The sequence below is a fragment of the Symsagittifera roscoffensis genome, chromosome 2 (assembly GCF_963678635.1).
Source record: "Symsagittifera roscoffensis chromosome 2, txSymRosc1.1, whole genome shotgun sequence".
NCBI classification, from domain to species: Eukaryota; Metazoa; Xenacoelomorpha; order Acoela; family Convolutidae; genus Symsagittifera; species Symsagittifera roscoffensis.
In genome coordinates this window covers 23,642,784-23,664,835 of record NC_087063.1, presented here as the reverse complement: position 1 = coordinate 23,664,835, position 22,052 = coordinate 23,642,784, and the positions used below count along the sequence as shown (strand labels likewise).

Sequence of the window (22,052 nt, the reverse complement as noted above, 5' to 3'; positions counted from 1 at the left end):
TATTTGATAAAATTAATTCGTTTTGAATAACTCAAGAAAATCAATTTGTTCTCGCAAAACACAAAAACCAGACAAAAACACAAAAATACTTTACAAATCAAAATAAAGTCGTTACTAAAACTTTGCCAGGTCAAGAATAATTCAGTAAAACGGCTTCAAGAGAACAAAAAAATATAATTTTGTTAATTTCGGCTAACAATTTTATTGGCTTGAAACTTTAAAAAAAATTAAAATGCCCAACCATGCTGTTCGAATTTGATTGATTAATTAGCCAAAAAGTTTCAACCACAAAAAATTTAGTTCAAGATGTAGAAACAATGACATTGGGCCGTTTAGTGGGCCGTAATAAGACCTGATTTTCGTTACGAAAGTAATGGAGTATTTGTGCTTGGGGTGGTTTTTTTCTTCAATCAAAATTCAACTTTTTAACTGGCCGTTTTTGATGGAAGTTTTTTTATATACTTCGAAAAGTTTTCTTTTCTTGAGCTTAAATTTTATGAGAGATAATTCACCTGTGATCATTTTTCTGAAAATTATGGGTGTTGAAAGAGTGACATTTTGGCCAACTTGGGACAGTTAACGCGCGATATATTTCGCGCTATTAACGCGTAAGCGGAGAATTATTCCGCCTTAGTGATCGTTCCAAATGTGTTGTAGGAAGCTTATTTGCCATGATTCATTTGTTAATAGGAGCATTGATCTATCACTTTGTGTTTTATATGGCGTGTGGGGGATGATTTTTACAAAAAATTTCAAATTAAAAAAACATATATTTTTTTCACACTTAATTTGTTCTTGTTATTACTCCTATATAGACCTTAAAAGGCAGTCAGTACATTCGGGGCTTCGCCCTGGTACGAGCAGTATTTTTAAAACTAAGTTGTTGCTGTGAGGAAAAGTTTTGTCTTATTGTACAACTCTCAGTTCTAAAATAATGTGGTTACGTCGCGATTCCACGACCATTGAATTTGATTTCATCAGTGGCTTTCCATTTTTTGTTAAGAAAAAGTAGGTTCTTTTCATTCTCAGGAGTCAATAAGTGATAATACCTAAGTCAAGAAGGTCTTTTTGGTTTACTGATTTGATTCGCTTCTATTCGGTTTAGTGGCATATCGTTTTACAGACCTACCGCCAAAATTTCTTTTATTTGATAAAATTAATTCGTTTTGAATAACTCAAGAAAATCAATTTGTTCTCGCAAAACACAAAAACCAGACAAAAACACAAAAATACTTTACAAAAGTAAAATAGTTGTCATAAAGTTCAATTGCTTCAAAATTTGGTTTCATTTTTCAAACTAAAACTTGAAACAAACTCAGTTACAAACTTAGCAACAAAGAGGATAATTGCTGTCAAACAAAACCTCGGTGGATTCAGGTCTCGCCGGAAAAAAGAAACTCTAAGAAATAATATAAAAAATAACTATTCTTAAAAAGCATTCTTAAAAACAATTTTGTGTGATTTAAAAAAAAATGGCAATTTTTGATAAACTCGTGATCGTTTTCAGATATTTGAGAGTGCCTCAACTAAAAAAGCTACTTTGATTTTTTAAAAAATGTAGTCCCAAGTCTCCAATTTATCGTTTATGATCTCAACAAACACTAAAACAGGACAGAAATTATAAGAAGTAAATGCTGGGTCATACATGTCGACTGTTTTCAATTTAACTTTTGATTTCAAATAAACTCCTGTGCGATACTCTAGAAAATGAACTCCTATACAATCTATCAAAAGTGTGATACTCTAAAGAACCCTCTAAAGTGTGATACTCTGATGTGAGAATAGCAACAAATTGTTTTTAATCTTTAATCCATTTTCTCAGATCATCTGTTCTGTTCTTGTTGATAATGAGTTGCTGAGTTTTGCTCTAGTATAAGAAAACTGAACAGCGTAATGTTGTACATAGGATTAGATCCTAATGAACCTGATCTGATAACAAAATACGTTCAATAACAAATAAGTAACAAAAGAATCAAGGGTTCTGCCTGAGCAGTACCACACTCCCCTAACGACGGGGAAAAATTTAGCACCTTATAACAAATAAAGTTTTATAATAATTTTAAGAGTTTAGGTCTCAGTTTTGCATTGCAAAAATTATTTAATTTTTTTTTTCAGATTCTTAGTTCATCTCTGTTTCTATTTCCCGACATGGGTTCCAGCTAGCATCCGCATCCGAGGTCCTGTATCCATAATTTCTTCGGATTAAGTGGCGCTCCAGTTGTGTCAATCTCGATTCGACAGGTACTGTAGCTCGTTATGGCCTCCTTCAGTCGATTTACGCGTGACTCCATTTTCTCAGAGTCTGTAGAGGTGAGCCTCGATGGTTCTTTGCTCTTGTTTGCTGGCGAGTTTCTTCTCACGCTAGTGTCCTCTTGGCTCGATTAATCCAAAAATTCTAGCGGTAGCTCAAATTTTTCCTCTCCTCTCTCTTTCGGGTTCTTTCGCAATCCTACCTCGTCCTGAATTTTCGCAGGACGAGGCCTGCCAACAGTTCCTATTCCTCCGGTGCCAGATTGTGCTTCTGAAACCTGTCCAGTTTTTCAACTGGCCTTGCTTTCATGTCAATCTTCTTCATGTCTCGCTTTTTTCAATGCTTCCGTCTGCTTGCTCAATTTTCCGGATCCACTGTTGTATCCATTGTTGCTGATTCTCTTTGTCTTGTCCCTTCTACATCTGCTTTTTTTGTTTTGACTGGGTCTTGTCTGACTGTTTCAGCAGCTTTGTTTCGTCTTGTCCCTTGGACCGTTGGCTTCGTTCCATCTTCTATGGGAATACTTCATCTTGGGTTTTGGGTTCAAATGGTTTTGGTCTCACAGTATTCGGCTTTGCCCGCTTCACCGCGAGGCTTAGTCCACCTCCAAAGCTTGTTCTCTTAGACGTAAGTAAGATTCGATTTCTGTTTTCTCTACTGTGTCCCTTACCTCTGGTTATCATCTTTCATCTCTTTATATCTCTCTCTCTCTCTCTCTCTCTCTCTCTCTCTCTTTCTCTTCTTCGCTGTCTTCAGACGGCGACGTCTCAACTCGTAAGAATTCGCTTTTCGGCTCTGTCAATCAAACCTAGCAAAAAAGAACGTCAAATGAATGATCCAAAACCAAATCCATATAACGATATACTTTTCGAGCCATCAAAAAAACAGGAAGTTTTCAAAAATGGGAAAGTTCACATCACAAATCCCGTCCCAGCTTTGATATGATACACGATTCATGAAACTCTCCTGCACCTCATAATGAAGTTTTAAATGTCGTTTGCAGTGTGATTCCAAATTTTAGATCTCTCAAGCGGCTAATATTTCCTCTTCGATTCATCAGAGCAACTTTGACGCACGATCAACGAATTTGTTCAGGTCATGGGTTGCCTACTTCTGTTTTGAGTAAAAGTTCGCAAGTTAGGATGTCGTCATCTGCTGAACGAAAAACTGTGCGCGCTAAACCTGGCGGGCATATCGCTGCGCGTTTTGTCTGGACTGCACAGCCTGATCAACTTCTTCGTGTGTATATCACTTTAAGTCTCATCTTTTCCATCTCAAGCGCAGGGCTTGTAGTTAAAAACATAAAAAATGCCACCGTAAATGCGAAAAGGCGCTTCCTCGGTTTCAGGTTTGTTTCGTTGAAAGTTAGGAGGGAAAATGATTTCCTTATGGATCCAAGAGGCAGCTATCATTGGTAGGACCCAACCATCAGAAGTTAACCATTTTTGGACGATATTGATCTGTAGCAAGCTAGATAAAGCAGTTGAGGAAATAATATTTAACGAAATCATATTTAACAATTGTCAGTGGAATCCAAGAAAAAAATTAAGCCATTTCTCAAACAAAACTGGATTTCTAAAAACAAATAAAACGAAACACTTTGTTTGTTGTTGTTGTTGTTGTTGTTGTTGTTGTTGTGGATTCTCAGAAATACTTCTGATGGGACTGCTCCCAGTTCATTTCTTCTTAAAACGTCTTCCATACATCCCTGCAGTTTCGACAATCACAAAACAGTATCCATGTGCAAGGATTCGCCTCATTGAATTTCGCCATTTGATAGGTCCACATAAAATTCAAGAGTCTGTTTTTTAGCCCCGTGGGATTGAAGAAATCTACTGTTCCAGGTAGATGATTGGCCACCCGAGACAGCCTGAAACAAAACTCAGCGCGAGCTTTTTCTGTGCGGACTTTTTTAAGGCTTATTTCGGGCTTAAGGCCGAAATAAGCCTTTTTTAAGGCTTAAGGCTTTTTTCGGGCCATCATTTTGTCTTGTATTTGAGGCAGACTTGTTGGTTAATAGTCGTATTTGTAAATCGTTTGCACTGTGAAAAAAGCTCGATAGGTTCAATAGATTGCATAGCTGTATGAACATAGTAAGGGGCAATGTATTCGTTCGTTTTAACAACGTTAGATAATCACTCTCATAACTGTTTGTTACCCATTTTAGCGCTCTTTTCTGGAATCGTTCAAGTTTTGATAAATTTGCGCGGCATATATTAAAACACGAAGATGCAAATGTTAAAAGTGGTAAAACCGCTGACTTGTAAACACCCAATTTTACTTTCTGTGAAACCCCTTTTGCCACTTTTCTTTTAGCAAAATAGAAAATCTGATTTGCTTTTTTCATTCTCGCCATTAGATGATTTGACCAGCTTAGGGTTTTATCAATATGTACCCCCAAATCTTTTATTGTTTCTACTGATTCAAGCATATGCCCGTTGATTTGAATTGAATTTGAGTTTCCTCGAAAAATCAGCTCTTTGCATTTGTCAGGAGCCAACTCCATTTTGTTTCCGTTCACCCAATTTTCTAAAGCCGATATATCTGATTGTATTTCAAATTTGGATAGGCCCGCCGAGAAAAGTTTTAAATCGTCTGCATAAATGAAGGGAGTAGTGAATTTTAGCACTTCTGGCAGGTCATTTATAAAAATGCAAAACAGTAACGGCCCCAGCAGAGACCCTTGAGGAACTCCACTTGTAACTAATTTAGAAGAGGATGATACATTGTCACATTTTACCCACTGCGTTCTGTTTTCAAGATAGCTCGCTAAGACTTCCAAAAAACATCCCCCTACTCCAATATTCGCCACTTTTTTCAACAATTCAAAATGGGGCACTTTATCGAATGCCTTTGAAAAATCGGTGTAATAAACGAGCACTTCATCGTTCGGATTTTTATCCAGCGCCTCGTAAACTTGTTGTAAAAATGCTAACAGATTAGTTACAACCGACTTCTTTTTAACAAAACCATGTTGACTTGATTTCATGTATTTTTGAAAGTGATCGTAAAGTGGTTCGTACATGCATTTTTCGAGCACTTTAGAGATAATTGTTAATAACGAGACAGGTCTATAGTTTTTTATTTGCCTTTTGTCGTCTTTTTTGTGTATGGGCGAAATAGCAGCACTTTTCCAGAATTTAGGTACACATCGTAACCTCTTGATATTTTTGAAAATAGCATTTAAAATGGAGCTCATCGGTTTAGCTAAACTTTTCAAAAAACAAGGCGGCAGGCCATCCGGGCCTTTACTTTTTGTTACATCCAGTTTAGTCAACAATTCTCGGATTTTGTTTTGAGATATGTCAAAATTTATGAGGGAAGCATTTTCGCAAGCAATGTCTGTTACTTTAAAATTCAATTTCGGCGTAAATACAGAGTGAAAAAAATTATTTAATTTTTCGACTTTTTCAGCTGACTCCTTATATTTAATACCATTTAATTCCATTTCACGCGGTAGGCTCGACTTCTGCTTTTTCAAGTTTTTGAAATGTTTGAAAATCATGTTAGTATTTCGAGAACTTAAGATACTTTCTTGGTACTCTACTCGTTCTAGTTCCATATTTTTGCATTAAACTGTTTTTTGAAAATTCGTTATCGTTTCCTGCAAATGGGGAGTAGGCCTTGAGTCGAATTGTTTTCGCTTTGTTTCTAGAATTTTAATCAAATTTGAAGTCTTTGGACTCACCCAAGGTGGTAATTTTTGTCTATGCATGGTTCGTTTTGGAACAAAATTTGAAATAAGATTGTTGATATATTCGTACATTTCGTCAGACATTCTATCGATATTTGTAAAACAAATAGGTGAAAAGGGATATTTCTGCATATAATCAATCATGCTATCATAGTCCGCCGAGCAAAAACTATAAAAACTTTCTTTGACTGGTTTTTCGTCTTGAACATCTATTTCAATTTTCAGCGATATAGGTCTGTGATCTGTTATATCATAGCTTTTTTCAAAATTCGTGCAAATTTCAGCGAAACCCTCCAACCCCCTCATTAGAGCGACATCTAATATATTTGAACCACAAGTTGGAAATTCAATTATTTGATTCATTTCTGCTTCGTCTACTAATTCCAAAATTTCATTTTCATATATACTCGTGCTTTGGTTAATTCTCCAATCCGTTTGAGGGAAATTTATGTCGCCACATAAAAGAACAGGATGATTTTTAATGGAGACAATCGAATCAAAAATCTTTTTGAAATCTTCAAAATTATATCTGTATTTGCTATCTTCTGGGGGATTGTATACGCAAAAAATCACGAAATTGAAATTGTTCACTTCTATTTGAACCGCTAATGCACATTCTGGTAGATCTAGATTTAGTTTATATGAATTAAAACAATCTCTTACTGCGATAAGAACACCACCGTGATTCGAAGTGTTACCTGTTAATTTGCGGTCCGCTCTATAAACAGAATATTCAAGTAGCATGAGTTCAGTGTCTTCAATTTGATCATTTAGCCAGGTTTCAGTCACTAAAAGTACAGATGCTGCACAATGAGATACAGCTGAAACAAATTTACTTCTTCTTTCAAATTTCAATAAACTCCTGGCATTCAACAGTACACAGTTTAGGTACATTAGTCATTCAGTGGCTTTTTTAGCATCAATGTTTACCAAAACATCGTCTTTAAATAATTGGAAGTTACGAATTTTCAAGCTGCTGGGTGGTACGTTTGCATTTATCAATTCACGTCTTTTTTGAAGGCATAAATTTTCTTTCTTTGAATCCTCATAGCTTAGGGCAGGCAATATAAAAAACCCCATATTTTTCAGGTCATCCCACATTTCAGCACTTTTGGCTAATATCAATTTTGCATGCCATTCACTAGATAGTGTAACCATAGTAACTCTTGGTTTAGAACGACTTTCTGAAAATTTTCCAAGTCGATGTACATTTTCCACGTTTGCATTCACTCGCAGTTTTTCAAATATTTCTTTTATTGTTTCGTTTGCGTGAAAAACATTTTCATTTTTTGAAAACTCTTTGTTTTCAGGAATTCCCTGAATTCTTAGACATTTCGACACATTGTGAAAGTTATTTGACTTCTTATCATCTGCTTTTTCATTCTGTTTCATGCTATTTTTCTTGATTAAGGCTTCTGCCTTCTCGGTGCTTTTTTCGGTAAGCGCATTCATTTTTGAATTGAAAATTTGTTCTATCGTAATTTCGATTACAGGCTTTAGGGTATTGACGACCGGAATAAATTTGCTCTCAATAATATCAGTAGTGAACTTATCTTTAAGTTGCTGAATTGTAGCATCTTGAACAAAGTCGTCCCTCTTGTTGTTTGCTACACAGTCGTTGCAGAGAAGCATGGCCCTCGTTCCCAGTTCCCTGATTCCATTGACTGCCACAGGTGTCAAACCAGTGCATGTAGTATCAAGATGCATCCTTGCGTCACATCCCACACAGTGGTACATTTCAGCAGAAGACATCATTGGTTTACGGCATGATTTGCAGCTATGACGTTGATTTGACATGTTTATATGAAACTATTTAATAGTTTGGAATGGCAAAATTTGGAATGGCAAAATTTGGTTTACAAAGTGAGTTTTCTGATTTTATCAGCTGTATTTTAAGTGGTATTCTCAGGTGGAATTTTTCTTGATTTGTTCTTTTTGATCTGTGAGTCATGATAAGTATAATCACGCTCTACTTCAAGAATTAGGAGATGTTTTCGCATTCCCAATTCTCATGCCAGCTAATTCTCCCCTGGAGCTCTCACCTTTGCTTAAAAATCATGGTTAAATAGTTTATTTTTTATTTACTTCAAAATAGTTTTCGAAATGAAGTATTATTCGGAAGATTAATACAAACGGAAGATTAAATTAAGAAAACGTTGTTGAAACAATTTAACCTTGTCCCATACAGATGTACTACTAACATCATCCAAAAATTTGGGCAAGATTTCCTCTGTGATTTAAACCGTTGACTACTAAAGTTTTAGAGTGTCACAGGAAAGTATGAGCAGAAGCTTTTCGGTGAATCGAGTAGGTGACTACTAAAACCTAAACTTTGCTACTCTCACTGATTGAAATTTTCTTCCTGGAAAAAAATGCAACAGATTCTCGACTGCAGCTGATCCTAAATGCTGCTAAGTTGATCAACATTGATGATTGTTTGTTAATTGCTGATATGATCTGAATAAATAACTGTACAGAGGAAGTACCAAAAAATTAATTAAGTGAGTTCGATAAAGCACATGACTAAAATAAACAATTTGTTTGTGGATTCATTGATTTCAACTGTAGAACAACACTTACGCGCACGGCCTTATTTCCATAATCAATTCGCAGTTGCTGAAAACGTGCAATATCACTTTACAATTTGAAAATGACAATTCTATCATTTGTACAGGTCAGCGAAACTGCAGCCAATTTCATGTTGGCTTCATTTTTTTTCTGGGTGGCGTGGTTCACCAAACACCGCAGGACGAATACTCTTTTTGTGAATGGCACAGTCCTCGTTTGAGGCGTCGATCAACCACTAGGGAAATCCGCAAGTTTAATGACGTAATTACTGAGAACTTCTGGTTGGTGTCAGTGCTGTGGGCAAAGTTGTTGATGAGTACTTTGCCGGGGAAATCCGCCAAAATCTCATTCTTCTGGAAAACCTCAACGAATTACAAGCAACGTCAAAAAGTTATTTATTCTCGTCCCAGCTATGATATGATACACGATTCATGAAACCTCCTGCACCTCATATTGGAAACGTTCAATGTCGTTTGCAGTATAACTCAGGCTTTTAGATCTGTCGAGCGGCTGATATTTTCTCTTCGATCCATCAATGGGGGCAACCTTGACGCATGATCAATGATTTTCTTCAGATCATGGGTTCACTAATTTTGTTTTGAATAAAAGTCCGCAAGTTTACTCAGCAGCTCATGTCGTCATCTGATGAACGAAAATCAATGCGCGCTTTATCTGGCGAGCATTGCGCTGCGCACTTGTCTGGATCGCACCGCCTGAACAACTTCTTGGTCGGTACATTCATCCCATTCTCAGCTTCCCTGTCTCAAACGCAGGACTGGTAGTCAAAACCATAATCATTGCCAGCTCAAATGGGAGACAGCGCTTCGTCAATTTCAGGTTTGTTAGTTGAAGTGCGATTCTGCACAAAACATTATATTGATTTGACCAACATATTGATTTGACTCACTTGGCTAGACTAGAAATCTTTAGGCGACGCGAGAAATTGATTCCATAAAATAAGTTTTGCATAAGTTATCGGTTTTTGTATTCGATTTCATTTGGAACTCGATTGCACGATAAAACAGGCATTTGCTGAAGAGCTTCCAGCACCAAAGTGAAATTTACTCTGAGTCGCTTGCTTTTGTTCCTTAGCATAATGAAAAAAGACTTCACGGTATTTAATTATTACTTTTTATTGTGATTTTTTTCAAACAAAGTTTGACTGGGTTCATTGTGTTTAGATTTTAGAAGGAGTTAGCTGCAATCTTTTGAGTGATCTTACCCAATTTAGTCTAATTTTGGAACAAAGATCTCTCGCCTCGTGCTTCCATATTCCGTGCTCTCTTTAAGAGACATTGTTACCCTGGTGGACATTGTATTCTCCAGAATTTTCTGTTCAAATTTTTCGTCATGGGGTTTTTTCAACTTTACGATAATTAGGAAATGCCGACGGCCATGGAGAATTTGGTTATAGTGATGCCGAATTAAACGAATTTATGTAGCAAAAATTTAGCTAGTAATATTGAAGCAAAGCGTGAATTTGAATAAGGGAGTGTGCCGAATGAACGTTACGGAGATGGGTATACCAGCCCAAATGCCTGTGGCATCGATACTTGCGAATAAAAACTGAGTAGCTCCTGCATCGGAGAAACGACTGATTGCCAGGGTGCTCCAAAGGAGATTACCGATGACAACAGTGCGTATAAGGTTGCTGTCCCCGCTAAGGCGAGTGATGACAGAGGCACATGGGTGTTGGAAGGCACTGCAAACGTTGATGGAGAGCTGGAAAGCGCAGAAAATGAGCTTTCAGTTTTCGATATTTTACTTGAGCAAAGAAGTTGTTACTAGAATGAAGATGAAAACTGACTTATATCTTAGATTTAGCTGACAAATACCCGAATCAAATTGAAGTGCACTCAAATACAGTTTTAATTGGATCATTAAGATTAGAGTCCATGAATTCCTTGTAAATTTCCCAATCTTTTTGTTTGAAGCAATTTTTGCGGTCCGTACCAGTGAAGCAGTACATAAAAATTCTTATCAAAGAAGCAAGTCTCGCATCAGGAAGTAGGTCAGTAGTCCATTCAACAAAGACTAAAATCATTCTGCCATAAAATGAACAAAATTGTCGGGAGAGCAGACAAGTGCATCTTGATGCGACAACTTCTAGTTGAGAACTGCAGTAGTTCCATCCATAATTCGCGGTTGGTTTTTAAAGAATAATTCGCCATCTTAAGCTACAGGCTAAAAAGGAAGACAGACAAAAAAGGCAGCATAGAAAATCAAAAACCTCCAAAGAAACAAGATTTCTCTGTTATCAGCAGAACGAATTGGAAAAAAGAGCCGCTATCGTTCCACCCCAAACGTCTGCACAGGGATTAGATAGTTTTTTTGAACGTGCTGGGAAAGTAAAAACAAAAACGGATCGTCATCATCATAGTCCCTTTTTGTCTTCCAGTGAAAAGTTTGTTAAGTCAGCGAGCTCTAGGGTACCGTGGGACATAAATATCAAGCGATCTGAATCTTCTAAGCTTACTTATGAAAGACTAGGATAGCTCACATTAGCTAGAATCTTGCTAGCTGAAGTCAACTTCCGAATCGTTTATTTGCAATTTGATTGCGCAATTAAACATGCGTTTGCTGAATGACTTCTAACGAAAAAGTGAAAACTACCAAGAGAAGGCTGACTGCTTTTCCGAAGCTTGCTAAAAAAAGGTTTCAAGCTTTTTAAACGTTCCTTTAAAAATTTTTTTTTTCAAAACTAAATGACGTGATTCGTTGTGTTTGGATTTTAAAATGAATTAGCTGCAATCTTGTGACTTATATAATCTAAATTATCCAAATTTTAGGTATTTTTAGCCAAAAAGATGCGTTGGCTTGATAAAAAAAAACTAGAGCAAACATTCAATTTGTTTTAGCTACACCAGTAACCAAAATAGCCATTGGTTTGTCATCCACAGTGTGCTGCTAGTTAATAAGAGCTCGACAAAAAATCTTTTCGCTCATGCACAACGAGCACAGAGAGCTTTGTGCAAGATTTTTTCTCTGATTCAAGCCGTTGAATACTAAATTTTGTTGAATAGCACAAAAGAAAAAGAGCAAAAGCTCTTCGGTGAATCGAGCCTGTGACTACTAAAAACTCGAGCTGTGCTGAACTCACGGATTGAAGTTTTGATAAACAAGTTAATTACAGGCTGTCTGTTCTATGCTTAGCTCTGATGTTTCGTCTGCATCACTTTTGTCCTTAACATTGACAATTGCTTAGACAACAGCTTGAACCGTAAAGCTAAATATCGCCTGTATTCTCTGAGTCTACACCCCTTTTTTGTGGCTGACAGTCTACTTGTGGAACAAAGATCTTTCGACGCGTGCTTCCATGGTCCGTGCTGTCTTTAAATGACATTGTTGCCCTGAGGTACATTGTGCTCTCCAGATGTTTCTCCTAGTACTTTTCGGCATGCATTTTTTTCAATTTCGCGATAATTAGGAAATGGCCCCTTTTGGATATGGTGAAGCCGAAATATACCAATCCATGTAGCAAAGATTTGGCTGGTAAAGTTGAGGTACGGCCTGAATTTGAATTAGGGAGGGTGCCGAATGAACCTTTCGTTCCTAATGTTGCTTGTTGCTGTATCTGCTGAGGCGACTGTTGACAGAGGCACAAGGGTACTGGAATTAACATTAAACGTTGATGGAGAGCTGGATTGCACAGAGTATGAGCTTTCAGTTTTCGACATTTTACCTAAGTAAAGAAGCTGTTACTAGAATGAAGATGGAAGCTGATTTTAACTTCAGTTTAGCGGCCAAATGCTCGCATCAAATAAAGTGCACACAAATATTCGGCAAACGCAATTTTAACGTAAAAGCCAGTTTTAATTGGATCGCCAAGGTTAACGTCAATCAATAGCCTATAAACTTTCCACTCTTTTTGTTTGAAACTTCTTCTGAAATAAGCTGAAGGAATTGGAAAAACGAGCAGCTATCGTTCAAACCAAGAGGTCTGAACAGGGATTCGATAGCTTTTTTGAACATGCTGGAATATTAAAATTAAAAACGGCTCGTCATCATCATTGAATCTTTTTGTGTCTAAGTGCACAGTTTGTTTTGTCAGCGAAATCCAGGGTCCTATGGGACATTAGCCATCAGGCGATCCGAATCGTCTGAATTTAGCTAGGAAGGACTAGAATAGCAAAGATTAGCTAGGGTTGTGCTAGCTGAAGACAATTTCCGCATCGACTATTTGGAATTCGATTGCACGATTAAACACGCATTTGCCGAATGACTTCTAATGAAAAAGTAAAACTTACGCTGGGAAGGCTTGCTGTTTTTTCGGAGCTTGCGAAAATCATTTCATGGTTTTTTATTTTTCCTTTCAATTGTGATTTTTTCAAAAAAAAAGTTTCACTTGATTCCTTGTGTTTGGATTATAGAATGAAAGTAGCTGCAATCTTGCGAGTAATTTTGCCCAAATTAGCCAATTTTTAGGTCTTTTTGGCAAGAAAGATGCGTTGGCTTGATCAGAAAAAACTAGAGCAAACATTCAATTTGGTTGCAGCAATACCAGTAACCAGGAGGGCTATTGGTTTGTTGTCCACAGTGTGCTGTTAGTTTTTTGAACAGAAAAACCAAGAGATTTTTTAGAAGCCAGTAATCTTGGCTTTCTTTGCTGGATGAAACATGGGATATGTTGCAAGCAAAAAAAAACAAACATGAGCTGGACAGCGTTTCGTTTCGCTCATGTACAACCAGCACAGGGAATTGTAGGCAAGATTTTTTCTGTGATTCAAACCGTTGACTTCGAAAAACTTATGAACGTCACAAGAAAATATGAGCAGAAACTTTTCGGTGAATCGAGCCGGTGACTACTAAAAACTTAAGCTGTTCTGAACTCACTGATTGAAATTTTGATACAAATTTAATTACAGGTTGTCTCTTCTATGCTCAGCTCCGATGCTTCGTCTTCATCAATTTTGCCCCCGAAATTTACAAATGCTTGGACAACAGCATGCAAATGCTAACTATCGCCAGCATTCCCTGAATAAACATCCTTTTACGGCTGACAGTCTATTTGTGGAACAAAGATCTCCCGACTCTTGCTTCTATGGTCCGCCCTGAGGTACATTGTGCTCTCCCGATGTTTCTCGTTGTACTTTTCTGATTGCATTTTTTCAACTTCACGATAATTAGGAAATGCCGACAGCCATGGCGAATTTGGATATGGTGAAGCCGAAATATACCAATCCATGTAGCAATAATTTGGCTGGTAAAGTTGAGGTAGGGCCTGAATTTGAATTAAGGAGGGTGCCGAATGAACCTTTCCCACAGGGTTATACAAGCCCAAATGTCGGTGGCATCGGAATTCACGAATAAGTACTGAGTAGCGCCTGCATCGGAGAAACGAATGGTTGCACGGTGCTCCAAAAGGAATTACTGATGTCGCCAGTGCATATAATATTGCTATTAGGCGTGCGATGAAAGAGGCATAAGGGCTTTGGAAGTAACTGCAAACGTTGATGGAGAGATGGATTGCACAGATTATGAGCTTTCAGTTTTCGGCTTTTTACTTGAGTAAAGAAAGTGATACATGAATGAAGATGGAAGCTGATTTAAATTCTAGATCTAGCGGCCATATGCTTGCATCACAATTTAAGTGCACTCAAACACTCAGCGAACACAACTTGATCGATAAAGCCAAACTTCATTGGATCATCAAGATTAGAGTCCATCAAAAGCTTATAAACTTTCCAATCTTTTTGTTTGAACCACTTCAATTTTTGCGGTCCACATCAGTAACGCAGTCCATAACAATCCTTATCATTGAAGCAAGTTTTGCATCAGGAAAAACGTCATTGGTCAATTCAACCAAGACTAAAGTCATTCAGTCATAAAAACTAAGCAGTTTGTCATCTAGTTCACTGATTTATATCATATCAAATCAGTCTTTTGTTAGACCTTTTGTTAATCTTAGAACTTTTTGGGTGAACAAACAAGTTCACGCTAATGCAACAACTTCCAGCTGGGAATTGCAGCAGCTGCATCAATAATTCGCGATTGGTGTGTAATGAATAAATGGTCTGATTGCCCGAAAACGCCATCTTTAGCGACAGACAAATAAGGAAGACAGACAAAAAAAGGCAGCATGGAACATCAAAAAGCTCCAAACATACAAAGATTCCTCTGTAAACAGCAGTAAAAAAGAGCAGCTAACGTTCATCCCCGGAGGTCTGCACAGGGAGTCAATGGTCTTTTTGAACATGCTCGGAAAGTAAAAACAAAAACGGATCGTCACCATCATTGAGCCTTTTTGTGTCCCAGTGCACAGTTTGTTTCGTCAGCGAGCTCCAGGGTACTGTGAGACATGAAATATCAGGTGATCTGAACCTTCTGATCATGGGTTCCCTGATTTTGTTTTGAATAAAAGTTCGCAAGTTTACTCAATAGCTCATGCCGTCATCTGATGAACGAAAATCAATGCGCGCTAAATCTGGCAAGCGTAGCGCTGCGCACTTGTCTGGATCGCACCGCCTGAACAATTTCTTGGTTGGTACATTCATCCCATTCTCAGCTTGCCTGTCTCAAACGCAGGATTGGTGGTCAAAAGTATAATCATTGCCAGCTCAAATGGGAGACAGCGCTACGTCAAATTCAGGTTTTTTAGTTGAAGTGTGATTCTGCACAAAACATTATTTTAATTTGACTAACATATTGATTTGGTTCACTCAGCTAGACTAGAAATCTTTAGGCGATGCGAGAAACTGATTCCATAAAAAAACGTTGCATAACTCTCCGGTTTTTGTATTTGATTTCATTTGGAACTCGATTGCACGATAAAACAGGCATTTGCTGAAAAGCTTCCAGCACCAAAGTGAAATTTACTCTGACTCGCTTGCTTTTGTTCTTCAGCATGCTGAAAAAAGACTTCACGGTATTTATTTATTAATTTTTATTGTGATTTTTTCTTTAAAAAAATTTGACTGGGTTCATTGTTTTTAGATTTTAGAAGGAGTTAGCTGCAATCTTATGAGTGATCTTACCCAAATTAGTCAAAATTTAGGTCTTTCCCGACACAAAAATGAGTTGGCTTGATCAGAAAAAAAAATTATAACAAACATTCAATTTGGTTCCAGCTACATCAATAACCAAAAAGGCCATTGGTTTGTCATCCACAGTGTGCTGCTAAATTTTTGTCGAAGTGTTTTAGAAGCCACTAATCTTGGCGTTCGTTGCCAGGATAAACAATGGGAAATGTTGCCAGAAAAAAGCAAACTACTAAACATTTATTATAGTCACAGGAAATAATGAGCAGAAGCTTTTCGGTGAATTGAGCCGATGACTACTAAAGTTTTAAGCTGTGCTAAACTCACTAATTGAAATTTTGATTAAAAAGTCAAAAACAGGCTGTCTGTTCTATGCTTAGCTCAGAAGTTTCGTCTTCATCGCTTTCGCCCTCAAAATTGACAAATGCTGGGACCATAGCATGCCTGGTAATGCTAACTATCGCCTTGCGTTCTCTGACTCTACATCCCTTTTGCGGCTGACAGTCTAATTTTGGAACAGAGATCTCTCGCCTCGTGCTTCCATATTCCGTGCTCTCATTAAGAGACATTGTTACCCTGGGGGACATTGTATTCTCCAAAATTTTTCTCTTTAAATTTTTCGTCATGGGTTTTTTGAACTTCACGATAATGAGGAAATGCCGACGGCCATGGAGAATTTGGTTATAGTGATGCCAAATTAAACGAATTTATGTAGCAAAAAATTGGCTAGTAATATTGAAGCAAAGCGTGAATTTGAATAAGGGAGTGTGCCGAATGAACGTTACGGAGATGGGTATACCAGCCCATATGCCGGTGGCATCGATACTTGCGATTAAAAACTGAGTAGCGCCTGCATCGGAGAAACGAATGATTACGAGGGTGCTCCAAAGGAGGTTATCGATGACAACAGTGCGTATAATGTTGCTGTCCCCGCTGAAGCGAGTGATGAAAGAGGCACATGGGTGTTGGAAGGCACTGCAAACGTTGATGGAGAGCTGGAAAGCGCAGAAAATGAGCTTTCAGTTTTCCATATTTTACTTGAGCAAAGAAATTGTTACTAGAATGAAGATGAAAACTGATTTATATCTTACATTTAGCGGCCAAATGCCCGAATCAAATTGAAGTGCACTCAAATACAGTTTTAATTGGATCATCAAGATTAGAGTCCATCAAGGGCTTGTAAATCTTCCAATCTTTTTGTTTGAAGCACTTCAATTTTTGCGGTCCATACCAGTGAAGCAGTACATAAAAATTTTTATCAGTGAAGCAAGTCTCGCATCAGCGAGTAGGTCATTCGTCAAATCAACCAAGACTAAGTCATTCCGTCAAAAAATGAACTATTTGGAAATCGATTGCACGATGAAACATGCTTTTGCTGAATGACTTCTAATAAAAAGTGAAATACGTTCGGAAGACTTGCTCTTGTTGCGAAGCTAGCTAAAGATGATTTCATGGTTTTTTGTTTTTCCTTTCAATTGTGATTTTTTTCAAAGACAATTTCACTTCATTCCTTCTGTTTGGATTAAAGAATGAAATTAGCTGCAATCTTCAGAGTGAGATAACCCAAATTAGCCAATTTTGAGATCTTTTCGGCGAAGAAGATGCGTTGGCTTGACCAGAAAAAAAAAGTGCTGTTAGTTTTTTGAACAGAAAAAACAAAAGATTTTCTAGAAGCCATTAATCTTGGCGTTCTTTGCTGGATGAAACATGGGATATGTTGCCAGCAAAAAAACGAACATGAGCTGGACAACGGAACTTTTCGCTCATGTAAAACCAGCACAGGGAGTTGTGGGCAAGATTTTTTCTGTGATTTAAACCGTTGGTTTCGAAACATTTATGAACGTCACAAGAAAATCGGAGCAGAAACTTTTCGGTGAATCGAGATGGTGACTAATAAAAACTTAAGCTGTGCTGAACTCACCGATTGAAATTTTGAGACAAATTTTAATTACAGGCTGTCTGTTCTATGCTCAGCCCCGATGATTCGTCTTCATCATTTTAGCCCCCGAAAATGACAAATGCTTGGACAACAACAACATGCACCATAAGGCTAACTATCGCCTGCATTGCCTGACTCTACATCATTTTTGCGGCTGACAGTCTATTTGTGATACAAAGATCTCCCGACTCGTGCTTTTATGTTCCTTGCTGTCTTTAGGTGACATTGTTGCCCTGAGATACATTGTGCTCTCCAGATGTTTCTCCTTGTACTTTTCGGCATGCATTTTTTCAACTTAACGATAATTAGGAAATGGCCCGTTTTGGATTTGGTGAAGCAGAAATGTACCAATCCATGTAGCAAAGATTTGGCTGGTAAAGTTGAGGTACGGCCTTAATTTGAATTAAGGAGGGTGCCGAACGAACCTTTCCCACAGGGTTATACAAGCCCAAATGTCGGTGGCGTCGGTATTCACGAATAAGTACTGAGTAGCCCTGCATCGGAGAAACGAATGGTTGCAGGGTGCTCCAAAAGGAGTTACTGATGTCGACAGTGCATATAATATTGCTGTATCTGCTGACGCGTGTGATGACAGAGGCACAAGGGTTTTGGAAGTAACTGCAAACGTAGATGGAGAGATGGATTGCACAGAGTATGAGCTTTCAGTTTTCGTCATTTTACTTGAGTAAAGAATTTGATACAAGAGTGAAGATGGAAGCTGATTCAATCTTTAGATCTAGCGGCCATATGGTCGCATCAAAATTTAAGCGCACTCAAATACTCAGCAAACACAATTTGATCGATAAAGCCAAATTTCATTGGGTCATCAAGATTAGAGTCCATCAATAGCTTACAAATTTTCCACTCTTTTTGTTTGAACCACTTCAATTTTTGCGGTCCAGATCAGTGACGCATTCCATAACAATCCTTATCGTTGAAGCAATTTTTGCATCAGGGAAAACGTAATTGGTCAATTCAACCAAGAATGCAGTCATTCAGTCATAGAACTAAGCAGTTTGTCATCTAGTTAATTGATATATCTTTCGTTAGACCTGTCATTATGTTTAGAACTTTTTGGGTGAACAAACAAATTCACGCTAATGCAACAACTTCCAGCTGGGAATTTTAGTAGCTGCATCAATGATTTGCGATTGGTGTGTAATGAATCAATAGTCTGATTGCCCGGAAACGCCATCTTTAGCGACAGACAAGTAAGGAAAACAGACAAAAAAGGCAGCATGGAACATCAAAAAGCTCCAAACACAAAAAGATTCTTCCGTAATCAGCAGGAAAAAAAGAGCAGCTAACGTTCATCCCCAGATGTCTGCACAGGGAGTCAATGGTCTTTTTGAACATGCTCGGAAAGTAAAAACAAAACCAGATCGTCATTATCATTGAGCCTTTTTGAGTCCCAATGCAAAGTTTGTTTCGTCAGCGAGCTCTAGGGTACTGTGGGACATGAAACATCAAATGATCTGAGTTTTCTGAGCTTGGAAAGATTAGGATAGCTAGGACTAGCTAGGATCTTGCTAGCTGAAGATAACTTCCGCATCTACTATTTGGAATTCGATTGCACGATGAAACATGCTTTTGCTGAATGAATTCTAATAAAAACGTGATATACGCTGGGAGGACTTGCTGTTGATTTGAGCTTGCTAAAAAAGATTTCATGGTTTTTTCTTTTTCCTTTCAATTGTGATTTTTCTCACAGAAAGTTTCACTTGATTCCTTGTGTTTGGATTTTAGCATGAAATTAGCTGCAATCTTGCGAGTAATATTGCCCAAATTAGCCAATTTTTAGGTCTTTTCGGCAAAAAAGATGCGTTGTCTGGATCAGAAAAAACTAGAGCCCACATTCAATTTGGTTCCAGCAAAACTAGTAACCAGAAATGCCATTGGTTTGTCATCCACAGGAGGCTGTTAGTTTTTTGAACAGAAAAAACTCGAGACTTTTCAGAAGCCATTAATCTTTCGTTTTTTGCAGGATGAAAAGTGGGATGCCATCAGAAAAGCGAAGATGAGCTGGACACTTGGATCATTTCGCTCATGCACAACGTTTCAGAGAAATCCTCAGAGAAATCCTCAAAAGCACAATAAATGCATGCGAGATGGATAATCTTCTTTAGCATGGCCGAGTTTACTCAGTGACATCAACCAATAGACTTGGTAAGCTCTGTCTAATTTCGATCTATTTACCTTGTTTCTTGTGTTTTCCAATTAGCCTTATTGTTTTTCTTTTATAGAGAGTTCCTTTTAATTTTATGCCAGCCTGTAAACCTTTTTTGGATGTGACAAAAGAAACTGCTTGATTTGAGAACTCAATATCAGCAATTTCGAATGTTTCAACCGGTACAATTTTGTTGCATTATTTGCACATACGATTCAAAATTCAAATTATCAGTTCAAACTTGAACACTGACCTAATGTTGTTGCAGTATTAGGACTATCAAAATGATTCAAACGGTTTTGGTTTGTTCTTATCTCTTCTAATTTGACAAAGCTGCGATGAAGGCTATTTTGAATGAATTTATTTTAATTTTTAAAAAGAAACAAAAATGCTCGTATCAAGGCGATGCCCTGAATGTTCCGACTGCCTTTTAAGGTTTATGGAGCAGCAGTAAAAACGAAAAAAAATTTAAAGAAATATATGAAACGAAGATTTTTTTTCTCTAAAATTTGAAATTTTTTTATGGAAATCATCCCCCCACACGCCATATAAAGTACAAAAAGATAGATTTCGTTCCTTGTAACAAATCAATTATGGCACATAAGCTTCGTTCAACCAATTTGGAACGATTTATAAGACGGATTAAATCTCCGCTTACGCGTTAATAGCGCGAATTATATCGCGCGTTAATAGCGCGAATTATATCGCGCGTTAATTGTCCCAAATTGGTCAAAATGGCAATTTTTAAACTCTCATAACTTTACAAAAAATAATCACAGGTGAAATATCTTTTCAAATTTAAGCTCAAGATAACAATATCTTTTGAATGATATAAAAAAAATTTGTCAAAAATGGCTAGTTAAAAATTCGAAATTTGTCTGAAGAAAAAAAACCCACCCCGAGCATAAATATTCCGTTACTTTCGTATCGAAAGTCGGAACAATTATCAAAGTTTTATTCGAGCAGCGAAGATATCCGCAGTTTAGGTTGGTGCAAGCATACTCGCTTGGCAATTCATAGGCTGTCAACTTTCGTAAAATTGGTTTGAACTTGGAAACAATAAACCCGACAAATACACCGCGTACAAACTAAGAATTCCGGTTACAGTTTCGGAGTCGGCAAAAGCACACCTTCACTTCCCACATGTTTTTTGTTTGTTTCTAGATTCCACAAACTGTCCCGAATTCCGCAAATGCATTTTCGGATTCAGCAATTACGCCTGTTTTTGGAGCAATTTTGAGCGGTACAGTGTATTAGCTATTTGTTTTTGGTATCCAAAACAGCAAAGAAAATCAAAGAAAAGCAGCAATTTTGCGGATGCTGCGGCAAATCTGATTCTTAAAATATTAGAATCAGTCTTCAGCCAGCAACCGATCTGCCTCGGCGGATATGGGACTCAGTAATGTTGTCAGTTCTGTGAACTAACTCACAGAACCACCAATCTCGGCAAAAAGGAAAAAAACATGAGTTCTTAACTTTTTTCTAGAGTATTAACTGATGAGCCGCACCCCCAAACAGCTCCACATCCTAAAACATATCAAAAACACCGGGATGACAATCCTACAAAAAGTTCCATATCTGACAACTTTCTGTTACAAAAGACCCTATCTTGTAATAATCTTAGAGCCTATAAATTTGAAAGATTCCTATAAGAAAAGCTCAAAGATAGCGACTTTTGGTCAATTCCTATGATAGCTTTACTGAACATTTGATGAAAATTTTGACTAATGCACAAGAAAGTGGGTCACATAGATTGTTAGTAGCTAGGATGTCTTAAAGGAAAACCATTTAGTTTTGGGAAATTTCAGAAAAGTTAGTATTATGAAAAAATGGCAGATTTCGGAGGCTGTAAACATTTGGAACAGTAAATATTTGAACAATTCATGAGGTCAACGCGTGATTTGTGTCAGGCCTTCTTCAGTTTTTTTCTTGATGAAGTCTGTACATCGGCGAGAAATTGAGATTAAAAATTCAAAAAAATTTGTTCTGGTCCATTCTATCCAATTTCTTGGTCAAAAAAATATAGACCCAAATCATAAAAATCGTGTTTACTTTTTTCACAGTCATCTTTTTAGGGACAAAACTTACCTGACCGGAGTTTCGGGAAATTTAGCTGCTTGTATATTAACTTTGAACCTAATCAGACCCCGCTAAAGGTCAAATTATGACTGAAAAAGCGCAAAAGATAAATAATTTGATGTTCATTTCGTTTGAAAGCTTTTTTGTCCATTGCCTCCATATCGAAATCTACTAATATTTACTTCGTCGTATAGAGTTTATTTTAATCTAAATCGTCCATTTTTCAGACATTGAAAATCTAATGCCAGAGTTGGTAAATTTGAACTTTTGTTTTCAAAAACTGTAAATATTTTGATCATTTTGTGTTTCTTTTAAATGCCGTTGTGAATTTTTGTTCCGGTTGAGCTCTAATGTATATATAGTGAGCAATTTTGTTC

General features: G+C 37.4%; 1 protein-coding gene across 1 annotated transcript in view; it reads left to right on the top strand.

Annotated features, from left to right (window-relative positions):
* The window catches only part of LOC134839384 (apoptosis-resistant E3 ubiquitin protein ligase 1-like), a 381,686-nt gene that overhangs the window by 164,574 nt on the left and 195,060 nt on the right, over positions 1–22,052 (top strand). The gene's annotated exons all lie outside the window — the stretch shown is intronic.